The sequence below is a fragment of the Onychostoma macrolepis genome, chromosome 12 (genome assembly GCF_012432095.1).
Source record: "Onychostoma macrolepis isolate SWU-2019 chromosome 12, ASM1243209v1, whole genome shotgun sequence".
Classification (NCBI taxonomy): domain Eukaryota; kingdom Metazoa; phylum Chordata; class Actinopteri; order Cypriniformes; family Cyprinidae; genus Onychostoma; species Onychostoma macrolepis.
In genome coordinates this window covers 3801819-3825809 of record NC_081166.1, presented here as the reverse complement: position 1 = coordinate 3825809, position 23991 = coordinate 3801819, and the positions used below count along the sequence as shown (strand labels likewise).

General features: G+C 34.5%; 1 protein-coding gene across 5 annotated transcripts in view; it reads right to left on the bottom strand.

The window, feature by feature from the left end:
* ptprea (protein tyrosine phosphatase receptor type Ea) overlaps positions 1 to 23991 on the bottom strand; it is an 85069-nt gene that overhangs the window by 26962 nt on the left and 34116 nt on the right. For 4 of the 5 annotated variants that reach the window (XM_058793556.1, XM_058793560.1, XM_058793559.1 and 1 more), the window contains exon 2: positions 9765 to 9977. The gene's annotated coding sequence lies outside the window, so the exon portion shown is untranslated. Of the gene's footprint in view, positions 1 to 9764; positions 9978 to 14750; positions 14953 to 23991 lie in introns of all 5 variants that reach the window. The other variant, XM_058793557.1, reaches the window with a different exon arrangement.

Below are 23991 nucleotides of genomic sequence, written 5' to 3'. Positions count from 1 at the left end.
ACAAATGAAACCTTACTGTAAAGTGTTAAAAGTCCTAAAAAAAACAGGCTTCAGTTTCTTCAGGCAAAATACAGTTTGTTTCTCATTTCTCTTGTTATCTGTATGAAATATGACTCAGACATGTTCTAGACAAGTTTTCAGCCAAATCATCTACTAAACTGAGTCTGAACTTCACTGGACTGGCTGAGCGTTTTCCCCCTGCTTTCTACAATACCGCTGTCTCTGTGAATCAGACCAACGGGTCTCTAGGAAACTAAGCGAGGGATATTTGTCCTGGCGGGAGCTGATCGTCTAATTCAGACAAATCTCAAGCAAAGTCAACCCCGGAGGACGCATTAAAACAGCCCCTGGAGTTAAACCAACAGAGAACAAGAGCCTTTTCATTTTATTCTTTTAGATCACATTTAAGTTGCTTGTTCCATCTTTGGGTTTTCATTAATATCTTGCCTCATCCTTCCGTTTCATTACTCGGTCATTCTTTATGCTCTCTTTTCTCGGGCTGGTCCATCTGCCATGTGGGTTTAATACACTGACCCATTTAAGAGAAAGAAACCTTGTTGACTCACCCAATCACATTACACAAACCCACAGCAACCATCAAACAACAACAGCGCATTAACCGCTCAAAGAGTCTCAACCAGCAAGCTAACTGTCCAACCAACTTCCAATAACGTCTTCGGCGCAATGCAGCCATGCATTAATGCAGGCCGTGAACCAGAGGTCACATCAGAGACGCAGCGGCCAGAATGATGCCAGACAGTCGTCTCATCATCTTCCTGAGGGTTGCCATGGAAACGTGACAACCAGTGTGGTTTGATAAACGAAGATTGCGGCCTTGGGCTCTGCGTGACAAATACACATGCACATACAAATCACTAGAACAAATGAGGAAATACCTAAAACTATTTGTAGGCAACGGTGTAAACAAAACTATTTTGGGGGCAGCTATATTTTAATCACTCTATCGAACATATTGACCACAAAATTCATTTACAAAGGGTATTTTTAGGTTAGAAATTGCTCATTTCGGTCTGGCGCTTGCTGAAATCTTTCCTAGAGAAGCACAAACTGACACGCAAATCAATTCTGCTCCAGCCTTCTGCAAATTGAATGATAAGCTAATGCTGGTTATGGCTTTAAACAAGTGTATTGCATCTGTCATAGACACAGCTCACACAACTAATAAGATTGGTTGCCAGATCTTGACTGAATAAATCAATCTGGTTTTATCTGAGTACTGCTGAAGCCAAACCGTCTATTTGGTTTTGTGGGTCGGCCAAAAGTGTCATCTTGTTCCAGAGCTAATGGTGTTTTGGGCATGAATAATTTACTGTCTTTTTAAATTTTTTTTTTAACAAATTTATTGTCTTCCTTTTCTATATCTTAAAGGAAAGGTTTCTGTCAAAATGGGAAATTTTGTCGATATTTAACTGTTTCTTTAAGCACAGCAGTCTAAAAACATAGCAAAAAGATCAATTAAACAATAACTTAAAGCTGCAGTCTGTAACCTTTTTTGGTTAAAAATGATCTGAAATCAATATTTGAGCAAGTACATAATCAGCCAGTGTTCAAAACTATCACCTTACTTTAGCCCGATTCACAACAGTTAGCTTATAATAATGTTTTCTAATTTGAGTGGTACGAGTAGGTTTTCGCGGGAAATTCGAGCATGGCAATGCGTCATTACGTCATGTCTGTAAATATAAAGAAGTTGTCCCGGCTACTAGGCTATCGCATTTTACTGAGGATCCTGCTGGTGACAGATCGTTTTTAGCCTTTTCTCACAGCAGCTAGAATAATTAAATGTATCATTTTGATGGTGGATTGTGATCCAGAAAGGATTATGTGTTTATAAAACACGTGTGAATGAAATTAAATTATATTCCAGTTTTAAATGTGCTTCTGATTACAGATAGCCTGGGATTACACAAGATTTGTATTTTAAAGAAAACTTTTTGGGTTAAAAGAATTTCTTAATATGAAATTCAAAGGGTATGACAATCAGAGATTAGACTGTACAGAAATTAAAATCTACATGCTAATACACACTATACTCATAATCACGCAATGCTGATGTTGTTAACATTAATAATTTGAGAATAAAGTATAACAATAATAATAATTTGCACAGTTTAATGTGATATGTGATAATTTAAAGGTCGCTAACCGACCTTTAAATTAAATCACCATTGGTAGCGAGATTTATGGTAATGCTTTTTTCCTCAGTTGGTCAGAACAAATGTGGCGGACTTGTTACTTACTTGTTCAGATGGCAATATACGGCAAAAATTCTCATATATTCCAAGACGTAGGCTAGAATCTGTGATTGCGAAGTACAGTAAACATCCACACCGGTGCGTGACTGACTGCCACACATTCACCTCAGAACATTAGATTCATCCACGCTGCAGCCGTGCCGGAGCACAACCCACGCAAGCGAGATAATTCCACAAAAAGCTGCAATTCCAGGTTTTCAAACAGAGATGGCGACAAAGAGGCAAAACTTACGGACGGCAGCTTTAAATACTATTTCTTAAATCTCTTACAAAATCTGCATTAAATGTATGTGAACCAATGTTGTTATCGTTAATAAAAATTTTAAAAGATGCTGGAATAATATGAAATATGAGTATTAGATGATAAACTTAAACTTAAAAAACATTTACGCTTCTTACGATTCATTTTTTACAAATGTTGACAACTAATGGAAATAAACTGAAATTACATGCACCAATGCTGTAATCGTTAATTAAAAGTAAAACTATAAAAAAAAAAAATGTGTTAATTGAAATTATATTAAATATGAATATTAGATGATAAAAAAACTGATTAGAATATTTAAATAGAAAAACTGATATAAAGCTAAAAAATAGTAACAATATAAATGACAAAAGTACAAAATTTTAAAAATGAAAACTGAAGATTAATTTAATTAAAATAAGAATAAATACTCGTATTTTACTGAAGTAATAATACAAGAATAACACTGATATGCCCATAAAAACAAAACCAAACATTTGCTTATGAAGCACAGATAACCAAAGCTCTCCATATTGTTAAAGTAGCAAAGGTTCACTGTTGTAAACATATGCAGTATATTTTTCTGCCTTTTTGTTATGTTTTCCAGAACACCTTATTTTCCAATAAAACACCCCATGTTTACAGAAAGAGGCCCAGCACCTGACCAAGCCAAATAACATGGAACCATATTGAACTGTTCCATGAGCACAAGTACATTTCAAACAGACACACAGTTAAACACCCAACAATGGACAAACTTTACCAGCTTTCTTTAAAAAAATGAGTGTGTGTTGACTGTGCATTATAAAACTCAACAGCTGATCTTTACAGCCAATTCACATGAAACAAAGGGCCAAAATGTTTAAGCAATTTATATTTGACTGGAATCAAATTTGAAATCTCTCAAGATCCAACAGATGAGAACATTTTATTATGCTAACACATATACTATGCAAATGAAGTCACATGATCATTTGTGCTTGTGAATTGAGTGAAAATAATAAACACCTGACTGCGATTTCAGGAGAAATTATTTATGCTCAGAAATGGCCAGTCAGTTTTAATTATTTAATTGATTTTCTCAGTTTTATTTCCTACCTTATTTTGATGCTGAACTTTCAATTTTGAAATCCCTGGAGGTCTATGTCTGAGGATGTTAAAAATACTGTAAAAATATCTGAGCAAACTTAAAACTGGCATGATACTGACACATCTACAATGCACATTTACACAGACAATCAACTTGTAAATAGCACCAAGATGAATGTTTCCCTCATGAATATTAATTAGGCAACGTCACTATAGAATACAGAACAACAGCGCAAGCTAATTAATATTCATGAACCCAGTTTAAGAACCCGCCCACAAATTATCTGCATTGCTTTAAAAGACTTCAAATCATATAAATTACTTTCATGTTAAGATGCTTTTTGCCCTTTAATTCTTGATATAATTCTTATTCTGAGCCGTTTATTCTGTGATTAATCCCTAACTACTTATCAGAGCACGCTAAAGCTTTTATTTTGACGTAACACAGCAGGTTGAATCAGATCATTCTCACCCTGCTACATCACAGCGTGTGAGCAGAATTCCTCAGAGACGCTTTACAGACGCCCGGCTCTCAACCTGACAGACTAGCAGCCTGCCGTGCCGTGTGGGAGCAGATTGCCAGTGCCATGTTGTTGATTAAGGTTGCATAAGGCTGTTTCTCGCTCGGATTGGCTTGTGAGAAAGAACTATAAAAATCTGGGCGGCACTGGATTTACACTGAGCGTTATTGTCCTGTTCACACACACACACACACACACACAAACAAACCCCGCTCTCACAAGAAGAGGCCACTGATCTGAGCCCCTTCAGGCTGAGTGTGTGTCTCTTTCCCTGCAGGCCGGGTCACATGAGGGGTGGTATCATACAGAGGGGTGTGGCCACTGTCTGCAGTCTGACCAATCAGGGAGAATAAGAGGTAAACATTCTGATACACCTGTCACCTGCACACAGCTGTAACAACCTGTAACAAAATCTGAGACTATCACAAATCTGTGACAGTTTAAAGTCAACATGAAGCCGCAACTGCAACCCATTTTTACTTTTAAATCTGACACATTTCTGAATGAAACAGGATATGGAACGAGAATGGAAAATGTAATCCAGGACTTGATTTTAATGCAGTGTGGTTAAACCAAAACTATTAAAAATAATTTCTATTGCCTGAATAAAGTTAAAACAAACTAAAATATAAATATTACTTGAAATATTTCAAATGTAAATCATCTAAAATAACTCAAATAAAGTTCAAGTTAAAGCTACACCCCATTTGACTTCTAAAATCTGACATATTTCTAAATGAAACAGGATACTGAAAAAAAAAAGTAGATTTTATCCATGTGGAATTGATTAATGAAAGTGTTGTTACTAAACTAAAGTTGTAATTTTGTTTTGTTTTGTTTACTGAAATAAAAAAATAAATAAAAAATCATTAGATTTATTTAATTTAAAAATGTACACAAAAAAGTGAAAAAAAGTTCAAATTTAAGCAGCATTTGCAAACAATTTTACTTCTAAAATCTGACATATTTCTGAATGAAATTCATTTTTTTTTAAATGTAGATTTTATCCATGTAAAACTGATTAATGAAACTAAAACTTTAAATATATATATATTTGAATAAAACTGAAATAAAATATAAATATTAGATGAAAAATTTATTTTTAAAATGTACACAAAATTATAAGAACTTAAAGCTGAAACTGCATTTTAAAAACATTTTCATTAATTAAATGATGATGACGATGATTAATTGATAATGAAAGTTTTAAACAAATGTAAATGAAAATTAGAAATTAATAATACATAACTGTCTGTCCTCATTCACTTTCATAACTATAGAGCAGTGTAAACATTTCTCTGAAATGTCCCACAAAAGGAAGTATGTTATATGGGTTTGGAACATGATTGAACTTTTCCATTAAGCTGCTGATTGCAGGCAGACGTTGTTTCAGCATCTTTAACGATAGTAAAACACACGAGACGTCTCTCCCCCTAACTCTGCTCAATCACTCTGTCTCATGTCTCTCTGCGATCGTTTCAGCCTTTTCATTTCCTGCGGTGTCTCAGCTCAGGACCAATCAAAGCTGGGATTGCCTCCCCTGGTTTCCTGCATGGATTTCATGTCTCATTAATAAAATGTCAGCACACACACACACACGCTTTCTCTCACACAATGGGTGTCTGATTCAACAGAGAGTGCCATAATGTCACGGCTCCCACCGGTTTACATCTCTGTGTGACTGTCCTGTCCTGCACACAGTCCTGAATGGAGACTGACATTCTTCTAAACCAATCAGTCTAGGGTAGGTGGAGCTTATAGTGAGAGATGGACTCTGATTGGCTATTTGTTACAGTAACTTATATTAACATTCCTCCTATCCCAGATCAATATGTTGAGACAAGCATGCAAGTTGATTCCTATGTAGTGTTGTGGAAATACCAATTGCAAGTTTAATGTCAGTAATATTTATTATTTTAAGGAAATACATTTTATTATGGAAGGACACACACTGTAAAAAAAAATGCCATAAAACTTACGGTAAAAAACCGGCAGCTGTGGTTGCCAGAATTATACCGTAAAATATAAGGTAGCAACGTTTTAGGTTTTACGGTTTTAACTTAAATTTACAGTTAAATACCGTAATTTCAATTAACTGATATAATGTTAATATACCAACCTATTGAAGTACTGAAATCTGTTTTGTACCTTTGAAATACACTGTTAACCACCAAATGCAGGTGGTGATGAGAGTCACATGATGAACCAAAGCCCATCACAAGCACCTTTTAAATAATAACATATATAGAAGGTGCACAGTGTCATTCACACAAGCACTAAACAACATCATGGTGAGACTCATTAAACTGAAATATGCAATAAACATTAATTTAACAACATTAGATGTAACATACAACCCTAATAAACATAACTGATAAGACAAAACTAAGAAACCTAGTTATTTCAAAGAAAAAACATCAAATTCAAACAGAATTTGAAATGCAACGCAAGGAATTCTGGGAACGTCAATTTATGTTTTTTCTCTGTAAATTTTACATTCTTTTTCACTTCCAAATGCGGTATTTCACCGTAAAATTGTCTGAAATGTCTATTACAGTTTTTCACCGTATATATTAGGGGAACTTACCGTTAACCGTTAGGTTTTTTACCGTAGATTTTTCACAGTTTTTTACCGTTAAAATTACGATCATTTTTTTACAGTGCAGTAAATCAATCAAGTGAAGTAAAGACATTTAAAATGTTACAAAAGATTTCCGTTTCAAATAAATGCTGTTCTGTTGAACTGTTTATTCATCAACGAATCCTGAAAAAAATGATTTCCACAAAAATATGAAGCAGCACAACTATTTCCAACATTGATAAAAATAATAAATGTTTTTAGGTAGTGGATCACCATATTAGAATGACTTCTGAAGGATCATGACACTGAAGACAAGAGTAATATTGCTGAAATTTCAGCTTTGCATCACAGGAATAAATTACATTTTAAAATATATTACAATAGAAAACAGTTCATTTAAATTGTAAAAATATTTCACAATATTACTGATTTTATTGGATTTTTGATCAAATAAATGCAGCCTTGGTGAACAGTAGTGTATGAATATATGTGGACTACAATCTAAATTTGTGCCTGTTCATCACATAAGTTATCACATGACTTCATAAGACTTGATAAAAGTAGTCAATACAACTGGTGCACTATTTTTCATGCATTTACACATTTTTGTTCCCCATTCAGCCTTATCCTCATTGTCCTTTTGTGTCCCACAAATGAAAGACAGGCATACAGGTTTGGAACGACATGAGGGCGATTGAATTCATTTTAATTTTAAAAATGCCATGACAGAAGAGAGCAGCAAAGCTCTTGTAATTGTCAGTGCAATGAATGAGAAGGCCAACCAGAACAACAATCTCCAGCCTGATAGATGAACAACACTACAGACCCTTCCGCTTGGCATTTGGAGTGGACAGACCGAGCCACATAAACAGGGTTTCTAATGAGCAATTGTGAGTCTATGTATGTGTGTATGAGAGTTTATGAATACGTGGGTGATTCACAATAATTCTGTTGACAATATAAAATCAAGCATTTTGTTTTCAACACTGATAATGATAAATGTTTCTTGAGCAGCAAATCAGCATATGTAACACTGAAGACTGGAGTCATGATGCTGAAAATTCAGCTTTGATCACAGGAATAAATTACATTTTTAAAATATATTCAAATATAATTTTTTTTTTTTTTTATTGTAATAATATTTCACAAGATTAATAAATGCAGCCTTGCTGAGTATAAGAGACTTCTTTGAAAAACATTAAACAAATCCCACCCAAACATTTGAATGGTAGTCTATAAGTAAAGGCCAAAAAATGTCACACATCCCTAGTGTGGACGAGAGACAGAATGTGTGTGTGTGTGCAGTGAAAGCACATGCTGTCCCCCATCTGCTTGCTGATAGGTTATTTCCTTTCCTGTGCAGCCAGGTTTCCTGCTTGAGTTTGACACACACTTCTTAACCTTTGGATAAGATACATACACCCACACACGCTCCTTAAACAAGTCCTGGACGCTACACAGACACACGCACGCATTGTCTATCCACAGATATGCTTACACAAAACCCACTGGAATATCTCCATGTTTTCAGGCCTCTGTGGAGCGTTCGCTAATAATGAGACGCTGTGCCAGCAAAGCAGCAATAACAGGAACAATGAGAAAACAAAAAGAACCAGAAAATTTTTTTGAATATTCCTGCAGACGCTGAGGGGATCAGAGACTGTGCTGAACATGCAGCTTTCATAACCACACGCAATATGATGAACAATTAAGAAACGTGTGAAATGAACCCGACAGGCCAGACTTTCTATGCTTGGATAGTTTGAATGAAATTGGCTCTTAAACCATAAATTAGATCATTGGTGTGTCTGTCTGTGTATAATTTTAAATTTCAGAGGCAAGTATATTTAAAGGAGTAGTTCATTCAAAAATGGAAATTTGCTGATAATGTCCTCACCTTCAGGTCATCCAAGATGTAGATGAGTTTGTTTCTTCATCAGATTTGGACAAATGTAGCATTACATCACTTGCTCACCAATGGATCCTCTGCAGTGAATGGGTGCCGTCAGAATGAGAGTCCAAACAGCTGATAAAAACATCACAATAATCCACAAGTAATCTACATGACTCCAGGCCATCAATCAACATCTTGTGAAATTAAAAGCTGCATGATTGCAAAAATCAAATCCATCATTAAGACCGTTTTAAAGTCAAACTGTTGCTTCTCATTAAAATACTAGTCCTCTGTTCATAATATTTCCTTCTCCAGTGAAAAAGTCATCTCGTCTGAATCAGGAGAGAATCTGCACGGATCAAGCACTGTTTACAAGTGAAAACAGTCAAAAACAGTTCTATACAAGTATGTGGGTGGATATTGATGTGAGAGACAACAGGAGATGGACTTTATCACTGGAGGAAGCGTTTTTATGGATTATGGATTTTCAGAAGCAACAGTAGTTAAAAGGCCTTAATGATGGATTTGTTTCATACAAACACATATCTTTTCACTTCACAAGATGTTAATTGATGGACTGGAGTGGTGTGGATTATTGTGATGTTTTATCAGCTGTTTGGACTCTCATTCTGACGGCACCCATTCACTGCAGAGGATCCATTGCTGAGCAAGTGATGTAATGCTACATTTCTCCAAATTAATATACATCTTGGATCGCCTGAGGATGATGACATTTTTTATATCCATGCAGGGTATAACAGTATTTTCCTTGTTCTTTTAAAATAAGAGTTTGACGAATTATGTCAACATACCCAAAAATCCATCCATTCAGAAACTGCCAAAATGGCTTGCTCAGAAATCATCATATTGACATCACAACCATGAGCCAACATATGACCGATCATATTTACGTAACAACATCTGCTCTGTATTCAGCAACTACACAAACTGTAGGCAATCATAACAAAGCTCATTTACATATGAAGTCTTACAGTTACAGTAGCAAAAACTGCCGGTTGTCAACAGTGAGGGAGAAGTTGGAAAATTGTAATTTAAATTATATTACACCTAGTGAAAAAAACAAACAAACAAAAAAAACACTTCACTGACCTTCAAGGAAAAAATTGCATGCAATAGCAAAAAACCTTTCTGACCTTACCTTGAGCAGTGATGTTTCAGTGTATGATTTGGTCCATCGTAGCCAGTGAGCTGTAGGAGGAATCCAACCATCACATTGCTCCTTCAGCCTTAAAACCTTCTGTCTCACACTCTCCTTCTCTCTGAGACTCTATCTATCTATCTATCTTACAGATCCACAAAATGAAGAGGTGCAGCAGAAATACAGGAGCTCAATGCAGCAGCACAATGAGACCTGGAGAAGAACAAGACAGACGGAGAGTCAGGTCAGATGTTTATTCAGGTAATTATTGCAAAACAAATCATGACAGGGCGATCAGGCCCCGATATGAAGCTTTAATTAAATGGCTACATATTAAAATACATCAGTAATAAATGCACAATTAAAACCATAATTAAATTCACAAATAAATAAATGCATAAATACATAATTAAATGCCTAAATAAATCAATGCATAAATGCATAATTAAATACACAAACAAATAAATGCATAAGTAAATGCATAAATGAATAAATGCACTATCAATCAATCAACAAATACATTTGCGTTAAAATAATTGTATGATGTTTCAAGAAAGAGACTACAAAGTGAGTTAAGAACAAGCATTAAACTAGTACAGCTATATAGGAAATTGGTTGCCAGGGACAATGGTCAATTATATAGTTTAGCGTTATTATATACAAATATTTGACTGCAGACTAACACGACTGACCAATCAGTATCAAGCATTCCAGAGAGCCATGCAATAATGATCTTCAAACAATGAGAATGAGGACAATGAATAGAGAGTGTTTAAAGGGGTGGTTTACTGCGATTTCACTTTTTTCATTTTAAATAGTGTGTAATGTTGCTGTTGGTGCATGAACAGTATCTGCAAAGTTGCTGCGCTTAAAGTTCAACGTAAGCGGAGATATCGTCTTTTAAAAATCAGGAAGTTTAATGCCTACAAAAACGACTCATATGGGACTACAACGAGATACTTCCCGGGTTGCATACGTAAAAAACCCATACATTTGCATCAACCCCTCCCTCCAGAACACGCAAAAGAGGGGGAAGGCCATGTTCTGCGGCTTTGTCGAAGAGGAAGAGTTATAGTGGAGAGTTGTAGCCATGCCGTCGAAACGGTGTTATTTTCACCCAGCTGTCAGGTCTTCTGTGTTCGGGCTTCCTACGGACGCTGTAGTTCGTTAACAATGGTTAAAATTTATGTTTGATTATGTTCCTGACAATTATAATCCTAATTTAGCTCTCTGTGCTGCGCATTTTACGGAAGACAGCTTCCAGAATCAAGAGAGTTCAGAGTTCAATGCCGGATTCACACAGAAACTATTACTAAAACATGGAGCAGTTCCAACTTTAAAACCAGAGGCAGCAGTTGTTGGGCCACAACCTGTAAGTAAGATTTCATCATTTTAAATGTATTTGCATGTATAATTTTAGACGTAATGTTTTAGTTTTATCAAGGACGTAAACAAATGCCAACGCTGGCTTTAGTAGCCAGTTAGTTAAATGCTATTTCGTGTGTCTATGACAAACGCGTACAAACATTTTGGACCCGAATTTGTAATTATGTACTAATTTTGTAAATGTATTTTCCATGTATACTTTATGACGTAATTTTTCGATTTGATCAAGAACGTAAACACAAGCCAACGCTGTTTGGTTATAGTAGCCAGTTAGTTCGATGCTATTTTGTGTGTATAAGACAAACGTGTACAAACTTACAAAAAAAATTAAATGTAATCACAACAGCAAACTTCCATTCAGAAACGTTTTGTAAGAGCCGTGCTTGCGGAAGTTCTGCTTGACTCTCTTCATTACCGCTTTCTGGGTCTGATTCTGGCTCAAACTGATATGGCAATATTGACACCATTATTTACATTTGACCGCAGCACATGCGACTGTCGCCTGTGAAGGTAATGGGCGTGAAGTTTCCGGACAATGTGCAGTACGCAGTTTAGCCAATCACAACACACCGGCCCAACTAACCAATCTGAGCCCATTGCCCGTTTCTGAGGGAGTGGTTTCAGAGAATCAGGAAGTCAACCGGTCGTTTAAATGACAGAGGAGAAAGCGGCTTACAATAAAGGTGAAATATATGAAAAATAAGATTTTAACAAACGAAACACGAAGACATGTTATATTGCACCCCATAAACGCAATCAAGCAAAGAAAAAAAGCAGTAAACCACCCCTTTAATATCCAATTTTACAGATTTCCACTCACATGCATGAGGGAAAAAACACAGGACTGCACGTGGTAATAAATAGTGTTCAATCACGAACTAAATCACATTTCATTCATTCATAATTATGTAATCAATAAATTATTAATATTAATAATATTAATGTCTCAGTTTACTGAACAAGCTATGACATTAATATGAAGGATTTATTCACAAAGAAATGAATGAAATGTGATTTAGTTCACGAGTAACCATTATGTATGTACGCATGTACGTGTTACGGAGAAAGTGACAGAGGCATTCAGATCCATCTGTAGTGCTTTATTTCACAACGTGGTTACAAAACAGGCAAGGGTCGGACACTGGCAAACAGGCATATCATGGGCAACACAAAAGAGTAGACCAGTAAACAGGCGTGGTCGATCTCTGGCAAACAATGTCCAAAAAGGGTAATCCAAAGGGGTAATCCGAAACACAGGCGAGGGTCAAACAGAGTCCAAACAGAGCAAGGCAAGAGAATAATCCAAAAACAGGCCTCGTATTTATAGTGTGTGTGATTGGTTGCAGGTGAGTCTGTAATCAGTGACATTGAACATGGGAAATGTAGTCCGGGGTGACATGTAACAGTTTGTGTAGTGTGAGAGTCAATATAATGAGAAGGCGACCTCTGGTGGCGAGCAGACGGAAGGGCACGGACAGGATTCGTGACAGTATGTATGTTTGTATGCTTGTATTTAGTTATTTATTTATTCACTTGATATATTTATGCATTTATTTATTTGTGCATTTAATAAAATCTACATAATTTCAACCCATTTACTAATCTGATTCCAGTCATGCTCTGTATTTTCCCAAAGATGTCAGATTTTGTTATTATGTCACATTAACTTCAAAGCTGAAACTAATTTACCAAAATCCAACAGCAAGTTTCTATTACATTCTAGTGTCAATACTAGTCTACATTTTGTCCGTTTTATTGTCCAACAGGCCAAAATCAAGCAGGATTTGAGGTATGATTCATGTCTGTAACACAAACAATGCAGGACAGTCATGCGATAAAGTACACAGTGTTACAGGTTTGTTCAAGAATGAGCAACAGCATCACTAATAGCAAGTGCCACTAATGACATTCCCTCTTAATGGCTCTATCAGAACGAGTCGTGTTAAACACAACTGCTTCAAACACACAAATTACACAGGAAATCGACTTCACGCCTCATTTCTATTGAGCTCACTGTTGCCGTTTGTAATGAGACTGAATATATTTAACAGCCACCATGCAGCATTTGCTTCACATTCCCCAACTATCCGTCCATCAGATTCAGAAGCCGTTTTAAAATTTAAAGAGCTCTCGGCATGGCCACACATGGCAGAGATGACTTCTGTGTGTGATATAATCCCAGCAGCCCCTCCAGGGGACGCCACACATGAATTTAGATGAGCACCAGAGATGGAATGGAGTGGGAGGAGGCTTTGGATAAAGACTGAGAAAAGGAAACACACTTGATAGACACAAGGAGGAGGAGGAGGAGGAGGAGGAGGACGACAGACGGGGTGACAAAGTACAATTTATCTACCTGGGAAAAGCTGCAAGGGTACAGAATCCACACGCTTGTGCATTTCAAGCTGTTGCTATGGTGAGCATCTATAGTCTAGCAACCAGACTGAGTGGGGTTACCATGCGGGTTACCAAGTTTGTTTGTTCACACATGCATGGAATTGTGGGTAAAGCGGCCACATCTCATTAGAATGTCTGTAAAATCTTAATTTTTATGGAATATTTTTATATTACAAATGATTATCAAACTTTAACATGATAGGTTAATGCATCACGTATGTATATTTCGCAATTTACAAAAATTGACCATGCTAACCATGGTATCCACCAGAATAGAAACATGTAAAATAATTTTGTCAATATTTTTGTTTTTTTGTTTTATATAATATACATTAAATATATAAAATATAGCATATATTAAATACAGAATATTAAAATCATGTTTACTGAAAAATGTAATATTTATAAATATTTAAATTATACTATTAATAATAACAATATAATGGTACTATATTGTACCATTATATTGTTATTATTAATATTATAACATTAACATATTTGTTATATTATTATTATATTTTATTACATATAAAATAATATTAGTGTCATATTAAAGTAATGATCATTATATATAATTTTCTCTGGATTTATGATTTATTGTTATGTGTAAAACACAATTTTTGTTTTGTTCTGTAAACTACTGATAACATTTCTTCCAAATTTTAAAACAAAATGTTGCCATTTAGAGCAATTTGTTTTGGGGGGGGGGGGGTTAAAATGACAGAATACCAAAAAAGACATATGAAAACATTAGTTTTGTTGACCAACTGTCATTTTCTAAAAAAAATAATTTAAAAAAAATAAATTTAAAAAAAACTTTGGAACAAATGTTAACAGACCTTTACAGAATAAAATAAAAAATATTAATATTTTACTCCAACCCATACCTAAAAATCCAGTGAAACTTTTCAAGTGGTCTTATTTTTATTATATTATTATATATAAATTATTATTAAAATAATATTCTAATGAATTCATAGCAGCTCTAACAATAACCAGCTTTGCTGACATGTAAGCTTACCCTTCCACCAAGCAAAAAGAAATTGCATCTTTCATATCATGACTGAACAAGGGCAATACTAATATAATGCTAACAAAAATTCTCCATGCAAATGTATAAGGCGTATCATCAATAAACGCTAGTCTCTGAGCCTCTCTGTGTATTTGTGTCGTCCCGGGTGAGCAGGAAGATTCCTGTGTAACCTTTAGAGAGCAGATGAAAGCAGCAGATCTCAGACGGGTGATGGCCTGCCAGTGAACTCTGGTTGTGGCTCTTGATAAGGAGCGAATAATCCCTGATCTCCTCCTGTGGGTCTCCTCTCATGCTCCACAGTCAGAGTCTCTCACGCTGAGCTTCTGCGCGACTGATTTCAGCTTCAGTCGCATGATAACGGGCTTTTGTTCTCTGGAGATGACAGAAAAATAGGTCTAATGAACTGAGCGCTGAGTGCAGCTCAGAAGCATCCTGAATGAACGGAGCTGATCATCTTTTAAACAAATGATAAAAGTAAAAAAATAAAAATAAAAATTATATATATAAATTATCAGTTGTAAATAAAACTGAAGTTTACTGGAGTACAAGAACATGCTATTTCAGTCTTTCTACTTAATTTAACATTCAATATGTTGTGTCAATTCTTTATAATTATTTGTGAAATTTACTAACAAATTCTCAGTGAAAATTATTTCTACACCAATTTTTTTAGATTTTTTTTAGTATAGAAACAGATGCCAGTTGTCAGCTTCATTCACATCCATTTATTGGAATAAAGCCAGCGTTCATAATAATGCATTAGATCTATAAATACAGTAAATATACAGAGAAAACTGGTGTAAAACTATTTTCCGAAATTGCTAGTAAATTATACAATTAATTACAAAGAAATACCAAGTGACAAAATAAGTGATATATATATATATATATATATATATATATATATATATATATATATATATATATATATATATAGTGGGGCAAAAAGTATTTAGTCAGCCACCAGTTTTGCAAGTTCTCCCACTTAAAATGATGAGAGAGGCCTGTAATTTTCATCATAGGTATACCTCAACTATGAGAGACAAAATGAGAAAAAATAAATCCAGAAAACCACATTGTAGGATTTTTAAAGAATTAATTGGTAAATTCCTCTGTAAAATAAGTATTTGGTCACCTACAAACAAGCAAGATTTCTGGCTCTCACAGACCTGTAACTTCTTCTTTAAGAGGCTCCTCTGTCCTCCACTCGTTACCTGTATTAATGGCATCTGTTTGAACTTGTTATCAGTATAAAAGACACCTGTCCACAACCTCAAACAGTCCAACTCCAAACTCCACCATGGCCAAGACCAAAGAGCTGTCAAAGGACACCAGAAACAAAATTGTAGACCTGCACCAGGCTGGGAAGACTGAATCTGCAATAGGTAAGCAGCTTGGTGTGAAGAAATCAACTGTGGGAGCAATTATTAGAAAATGGAAGACATACAAGATCACTGATAATCTCCCTCGATCTGGGGCTCCACGCAAGATCTCACCCTCAGGGGGGACCTAGTGAATGACCTGCAGAGAGCTGGGACCAAAGTAACAAAGGCTACCATCAGTAACACACTGCGCCAGGGACTCAAATCCTGCAGTGCCAGGCGTGTCCCCTGCTGAAGCCAGTACATGTCCGGCCCGTCTGAAGTTTGCTAGAGAGCATTTGGATGATCCAGAAGAGGATTGGGAGAATGTCATATGGTCAGATGAAACCAAAATAGAACTTTTTGGTAAAAACTCAACTTGTCGTGTTTGGAGGAGAAAGAATGCTGAGTTGCATCCAAAGAACACCATACCTACTGTGAAGCATGGGGGTGGAAACATCATGCTTTGGGGCTGTTTTTCTGCAAAGGGACCAGGACGACTGATCCGTGTAAACGAAAGAATGAATGGGGCCATGTATCGTGAGATTTTGAGCGAAAACCTCCTTCCATCAGCAAGGGCATTGAAGATGAAAGCGTGGCTGGGTCTTTCAGCATGACAATGATCCCAAACACACCGCCCGGGCAACGAAGGAGTGGCTTCGTAAGAAGCATTTCAAGGTCCTGGAGTGGCCCAGCCAGTCTCCAGATCTTAACCCCATTGAAAATCTTGAAAGTCTGTGTTGCCCAGCGACAGCCCCAAAACATTACTGCTCTAGAGGAGATCTGCATGGAGGAATGGGCCAAAATACCAGCAACAGTGTGTGAAAACCTTGTGAAGACTTACAGAAAACATTTGACCTCTGTCATTGCCAACAAAGGGTATATAACAAAGTATTGAGATGAAATTTTGTTATTGACCAAATACTTATTTTCCAGCATAATTTGCAAATAAATTCTTTAAAAATCCTACAATGTGATTTTCTGGATTTTTTTTTCTCATTTTGTCTCTCATAGTTGAGGTATACCTATGATGAAAATTACAGGCCTCTCTCATCTTTTAAGTGGGAGAACTTGCACAATTGGTGGCTGACTAAATACTTTTTGCCCCACTGTGTGTGTGTATATATATATATATATATATATATATATATATATATATATATATATATATATATATATATATATTTATTTTTTAAAGTGTTTAAATAAATTTTATATTCTTCAGAAATAAATTTATAAATCAACTAAAAAACTATTATTTAAACAAATAAAATGTTTAAATTAAATTAAATATGAAAAAAATCAAATAATAAATAAAAACAACAAAATAAAAATTATCTAAAATAAAAAACAACAATAAAAAAAATTTAAAATAAATAAAAAAATGTAACAAGAAAATAATAAGAATAATAAAAGTGAAAAGAGTCCACTTTCAAGTCTATGCATTTTTTTTTTTTTTTTCAGAAAAGAAAATCTGGTAGCTTTCAAGAATAATAGCATGCCGCAACTTTACAAAACGCATGATAAGGAATCATTCATGTGTGCAGCACCAACGAGTTGATGGGTCAGGGGGTTCTTCAAATCCCCAATGCAAAGTACAAGCAATAATACTAGTGATTCCTACCTTAGCGAGCACTACTAATAAATTATACAGTCAGAAAGATTTGAACAGTGCTATTAAATGTGCAAAGGCCATTTCCATTGCTATTTCATGAATGCATAATACTGCTGAGACCCACAGTGCTCTACGTGTCCCATCTCATCCAATCACCTTCTGCCTCTCCTGAGACGCTAAACATCCCTGAATCAAAGACCAACAACTGCTGTTTTTCAGAAAGAGCAGAGAAATACATGAACCAGCGCAGTATCTGGATGTGTGTGTGTCCCTGGGCTGATCTCACTAATTAGCAGCGTTTGTTCTGCCAGTAGACAGTCTTCTAGCACTGGAGATCAGGGTTTATATTTAAAACCTCCATTAGCACGCGATATATCGGAGCGAAACACGGCTGGAATTTACCAGGATTACAGCAACGGTCCTGTAAATACTCTACAAAGCCTCTTTGAGTGAAAGTAGAGTCTTGTAATGCGCACATGTGCGTTTGACCCGGTGATTCAGGATGGATTTATCAATAGCCGCTCCTTAGGAGACTCACCCACATTCACAAAGCTAAAAACTCTTTATAATAATTTTTAATTCAACTTTAATTTGATTCAACTATAAAATTGGCCCTTCATGTTGGGACTAGTATGATCTAACCTTGCCTGTGCAAAATTATATCCAATCAAAAACTATATACAATATCAACTCATGTCTTGCAGTGCTGCAACTAACTATTCTTAAAGGAACAGTTCACCCAAAAATGAAAATTAGCTGACAATTTACTCACCCTCAGGCCATTCAAGATGCAGATGAGTTTGTTTCTTTATCAGAACATATTTGGAGAAATGTAGCATTCCATCACTTGCTCACCAATGGATCCTCTGCAGTGAATGGGTGCCGTCAGAATGAGTGTCCAAACAGCTGATAAAAACATCACAATAATCCACAAGCAATCTACATGACTCCGGTCCATCAATTAATATATTGTGAAATGAAAAGCCGCATGATTGTAAAAATCTAATTCATCATTAAGACAGTTTTACATTCAAACTGTCGCTTCTGACTAAAATACTAGTCCTCTGTTCATAATATTGCTTTCTCCAGTGAAAAAGTCATCTCGTCTGAATCAGAAGAAAAATCTCCACAGATCAAGCACCGTTTACAATTACTATTATTTGTTATATATATTATTGTGATGTTTTTATCAGCTGTTTGGACTCTCTTTCTGACGGCATCCATTCACTGCAGAGGATCCATTGTTGACTATTCCCATTCAAACTATTCCTTTAATAATTGACTTAATTATTAGAACTATTAAAATCAACTAATTGGATGATGAATGCAACAATTATTTACCAGATCATTTAGCTTTCGCTCTATGCCAACTAACAAAGAAGTTCACTTGTTTTCACTCACAAACTAACAAAAACAAAGGCCAAAGTATAGCCAAATACCTCATGACACATTTCACAACATATATGTATAATATAATGCATGACAATATCATATTTAGATGAAGTTAATTGAACTTGCACGGTGCATTACAGATAAAAGCAAAAAATGCCAGGCATTTCCTTCAGCAATTACATTGTTAAAGCACATAACCAAAAGGCCTAGAAACGTTGTCCCTCATCAAAAGGTTTTGATTTTACAGCTCAAATTGCACATTTTTGTACAGAGAAATGATATGTAAGTGCTCTGCATTTCTGCTTTCAAATTCAAAGAGATCTTCTTTCTTACGAAATGAGTTGCTGTTTTCTGTAAAACAAAGGCATGCAGTGAATAGTGGCTGACAAGCTTAAAAAGGACAAAAAAGTAAGTGCTTTTATAAACAATAATCAAATAAAAATAGACAACAAAAAAATAATACAATAACAGAAGAAACAAATATAAAATAAAATGCAATGAAATCAAATCAAATCAAATAAAAAGCAAATAAACAACAAAATGAAGTAAGCAATATAAAAAAAACTAATAAAATAAAAAACAAATAAAATAAAATAAAAAACTAAACAAATATAAAATAAAATACAATAACTAAAAGACAAAATAAGATAAAATGTATTAAAATCAAATAATATTCAATAATATTTAAAACATTTGATCAAATTAATTATTTAATAATATTAATATTAATTAAATAATATTTTAATAAAAATCTAACTATAAATAAATAACAATAAAACAAAATAAAAAATAAACAATAACAATTAAATAAAAAATTAAATTAAAATTTAAAATCTCCTAAAGGTGTTCCTCAGAAGTAAACTCAAACAGGTTTGAAATGCATTTCTGCTTCTACCGCCTCCAGAACACTTGCCTCCATAGACTGCAGTCAGTGCATTACTGTAAAACCTGTATAAATTGAGCGGTGAGTCTGTAGTAGTGGACAGCACATGAAACAGCTTCACTGAGGGGAAATGTGACGATTCAAAGCTGCAGACAGGAAGCTGCCAACACGAGGCGGATCAGATCCCTGTTGGGAGGCTCGAAATATCGCTTCTAATCATGTGTCGTTTCCAGGCTCAAAGAAACTAATGACGGCCTGGATTCAGCGCCCTGATTTCAACTGTCATAAACCAGGGCAAAACTTCAATCATTCATACTAATAGCCTGATTTCCCACTTTCAACAACATGCGTATCTGCTTACCAAATCAACACGAAGCAAGCAGAATAAACAAGTGCTCTCACACACACACACACACACACAAATCAGAGATTCATCTCTACGCAGCGCCATTCATTGTTTTCTTTCCATTTGACCGTATTTTCTTTCCCTGGTGTGCGTCTCCCTCCCTGAGTGGGCATCTGTTTCCTGTCAGTGAATATCAGGTTATGAAAGCATATCTCTGGGCGGCAGCGTGTGTTGATGATACGCCTGTGTTCTGATCATGTATCATAGATGGACGACAGCAGGACACACAAAGCCGGGATTCAGCGTCCGCCGTCGGGAGGCAGATGCGGGTATTAGTGAATATTATGTGACAGCGAAATGATATTTGGCAACACAGAATCAGGACGGCTGGGAAAGAGACACGGATCTGATGCGAGATGAGCCTTTAAACCAAAACAAAACAATCAAGAAATCATCCAAAGTCCAACTGCAACTTCATTATTTAAGACTGAAGAAATATTTATGAAATGTTGAAATATGTGTTATGTAATAGCGCATAAATACATATAATATTTAAATAATAAAAATATTCTTAAAACTATCTATCACACTGTAATATATATTAATTAATTGTTACATGTGTATTAATATAATGCAGCACAAAATACAGTACAATATCTTAATGAAAGTACAATTTTTATAGATTTATTATTTGTTATATCGATATTAATAAATATTAAAATAATGCAAAATACAGTAGAATAACTTGGAATATTTATATATTTATTTATATTTAAGTACATAAAATGTTAACATTATATTATCATTAATATATGAATTACTATGAATAATATTTTAATATTAGTAGTTTATCAGTATCAACTATTCATGAAAATGTAAAGAACATTTTAAATATTAATGCAATTATATCTATAATAATCTATAATACAGTAATATCTAAAATTTATATTAATATTATTTATTAATTACTTGTCATACAATTTCTTCATGAAAGTCTAATTGGAACATATAAAGTATTATATTGGTTTATTTAATAAATTAAATTATATTATTAAAAAAAAGTAAAATTAATATTTATACAATTTTTATAAATATAATATTTTTTATACAATTATTATTTTACATTAATATTTTTCTTAATATATTTATAATTTTAGACATTTTATTTGTTTAGCTTTTTCATCTTTTTTTAAATGATTTTTTAATAAAGCAAAATACAGTACTATATCTGGTAAATTTTTTCACTTCACCTGGCATAGGCAGGTGTGGCCCTACACCGCTGCAGTCAAAGACAAGTCTCTGTGTTAGTAAACCACTGATTAAAAAACTCTTCAGACATCCATCTATAGCTGGTCAATACTGCAGTGGACTCCAGAGTCCCTGAACACTTCCTGTCCCTCATTTAGCAGCGATCCGTCTCTTCCTCTGCGCTCTTCCTCTCAGATGCTGGCTGCTCATGCTGCACATAAACAGCCCCAGTGGAAGAAAGGCCTGCATTGTGTCCACTGCACCTGGACTAGCGTGGCCCGCGTGGGGGTTCTGGACTCTGGGTCCGGTCCAATCTCTGAGTCAGAGCGGCGCCGAGCTGAAAGCTGATTCTCTTTGAGAGAGCATCCCACATCTGTGCTGAAAGCCAGAATGTTTTCTAATTACAGGAATGGCTCAGCCAAAAAATATGAATATTCGGTTATCATTTACTCCCGTGTCATGTCATTCCAAACCTGTATGACTTTATTCCCTCTCTAGAAAACACAAGATGTTCCTTTACGAATTAGATGCTCTTATTTTACTATTATTTATTACTATTATTTAACTATTATATTAATTTAATATCTATTTTATATTATTTCATATTACAGAGGTATTTATTTAACATATATATTTATTAATAATTAATTAAATAATTAATTAATAAATTAGTTTTTATTTTTACTTAATTTTTTTTAATTAATTTTGTTATGTGCTTTTGTCATGTTTATTAATTAAAAAAAAAAATGTTATCTATATAGCTTTATTTATTTATTTCAGTTTTAGTCATTCTAGTACATTAATTTACACTTATTTTATTTCATTTAGTTTCATCTAACATGAGTACTTTATTTCAGCTTTATTTCAATTAATTGTTTTGGTTTTTTTATTGTTTAGTTAAAGTTAACAAATTGAGTGATGGTTGTCGAGCTCCAAAATGGAAAACATTTCATTTATTACTTTAAATGCTTTTATACTAGCAAAAAATAAAATAAAATACAAAAATAATAAATAAAATAAAATAAAATAAAATGAGACAATATGAGATAGTAAACAACTTCAGGCATAAGATATTTACATTAGTCTGACCATTTCTTGGTCTGACTTCCACTCAAATCAAATCAGGCTGAAAAAAAAGTCATACAGGTTTGGAAAAACATGAGGGTGAGTAAATGATGACAATTCTCATTTTTGAGTGAACCGTCCCTTTAACGTGGAGAAGTGCGTGTAAGATTTCTTGTAGGCAGTGCTGCAGTGTGAAAGTGTAACCGAGGTGAGCGAGGTAAAACCGCAGGCTCTCATTAATCACCTGCGCTCTGCTGCCTGCCTTCTGCCGAGCACAGTTTTGTATTTTAGGTGAAGCTAAAAATAGAGATCCTTGGCAAATTGTGAGGGAACACACACACCTGTCACCTGTGATTCATTTGCGAAGGTATGAACACAAATAAACACACACACACACACACCTTCTCACAAACATACAAGGCCGAAATGGACCTTCGCCAAACAGCAAATGTAAATAAAAATTGGCTTTGGTGAGTAAATGACACCAGCTGGCCAGAACCTTTTTTTACGATTTTATTAGAAAACAACGCATGGTTTAAATCACAATATAAGAACAACAGTCTGACCCTGGCTGTTTTTATTTTCTTCCTCCAACTTCAGCAATGTGAGAAAACTAAATCCAATTCAACAAAAATCAAGCTCAATGACTGCTGACGATATTTATAAACAAAATATAAACATATATTAGTGTTACTATAAACTAAAACAAAATATATTGCAAATAACTTTGTTCACTGAAATAATAAAATAAAATCATATTAGATATATTAGAAAAACTTAAACTAGACACAAAGGAAAATTTGTCAACTAGAAATTAAAACCAGAAAACTAATTTTGTTAGTTGAAATAAAATAAACTTCAATGAATAAATAAAATATAATACAAAAAAAATGAAAATTATTTTATTTCAGTTAATAGCCAAACAACATTTCTCATTTTCATTTAGTTTATCTGGATGTACTAGAATAACTGTAACTGAAACACTGACATATTTAGATAACTTATAATGACTTATGACAAAAATGCGACAAAATTACTAAAACTTGAATTAAAATGAAAACAGAAAACTAAATCAAAATGTTATATATGTAGCTTATATACACATATGACAAAAAAAAAAAAAAAAAAAAATTATATATATATATATATATATATATATATATATATATATATATTTATATTATATACTAAAATATATATAAAAATAAAGTTATGTCTGGGTTATTACACTGAGCAATTCCTTTAATAACAGCTATAATACAGACTGGGCCATCAGGAATTACAACAAACTTTACGTTAGCCCAAACTGTAGCTTAAATCAACTGCATAGAGTCACACATTCACTCAACATACAGTATTTTCACTCCACTTTCAGTTTGGTCCATTATTGAAAGCTGTTTCTGTAATGCAGCACTGCTCTGCTCACACGAGTGAACACCGTAACCTGTTAATATAGGCGCCAAAATAAACCTGCGCTGCTCTAGTGTGCATGTGTCATAAA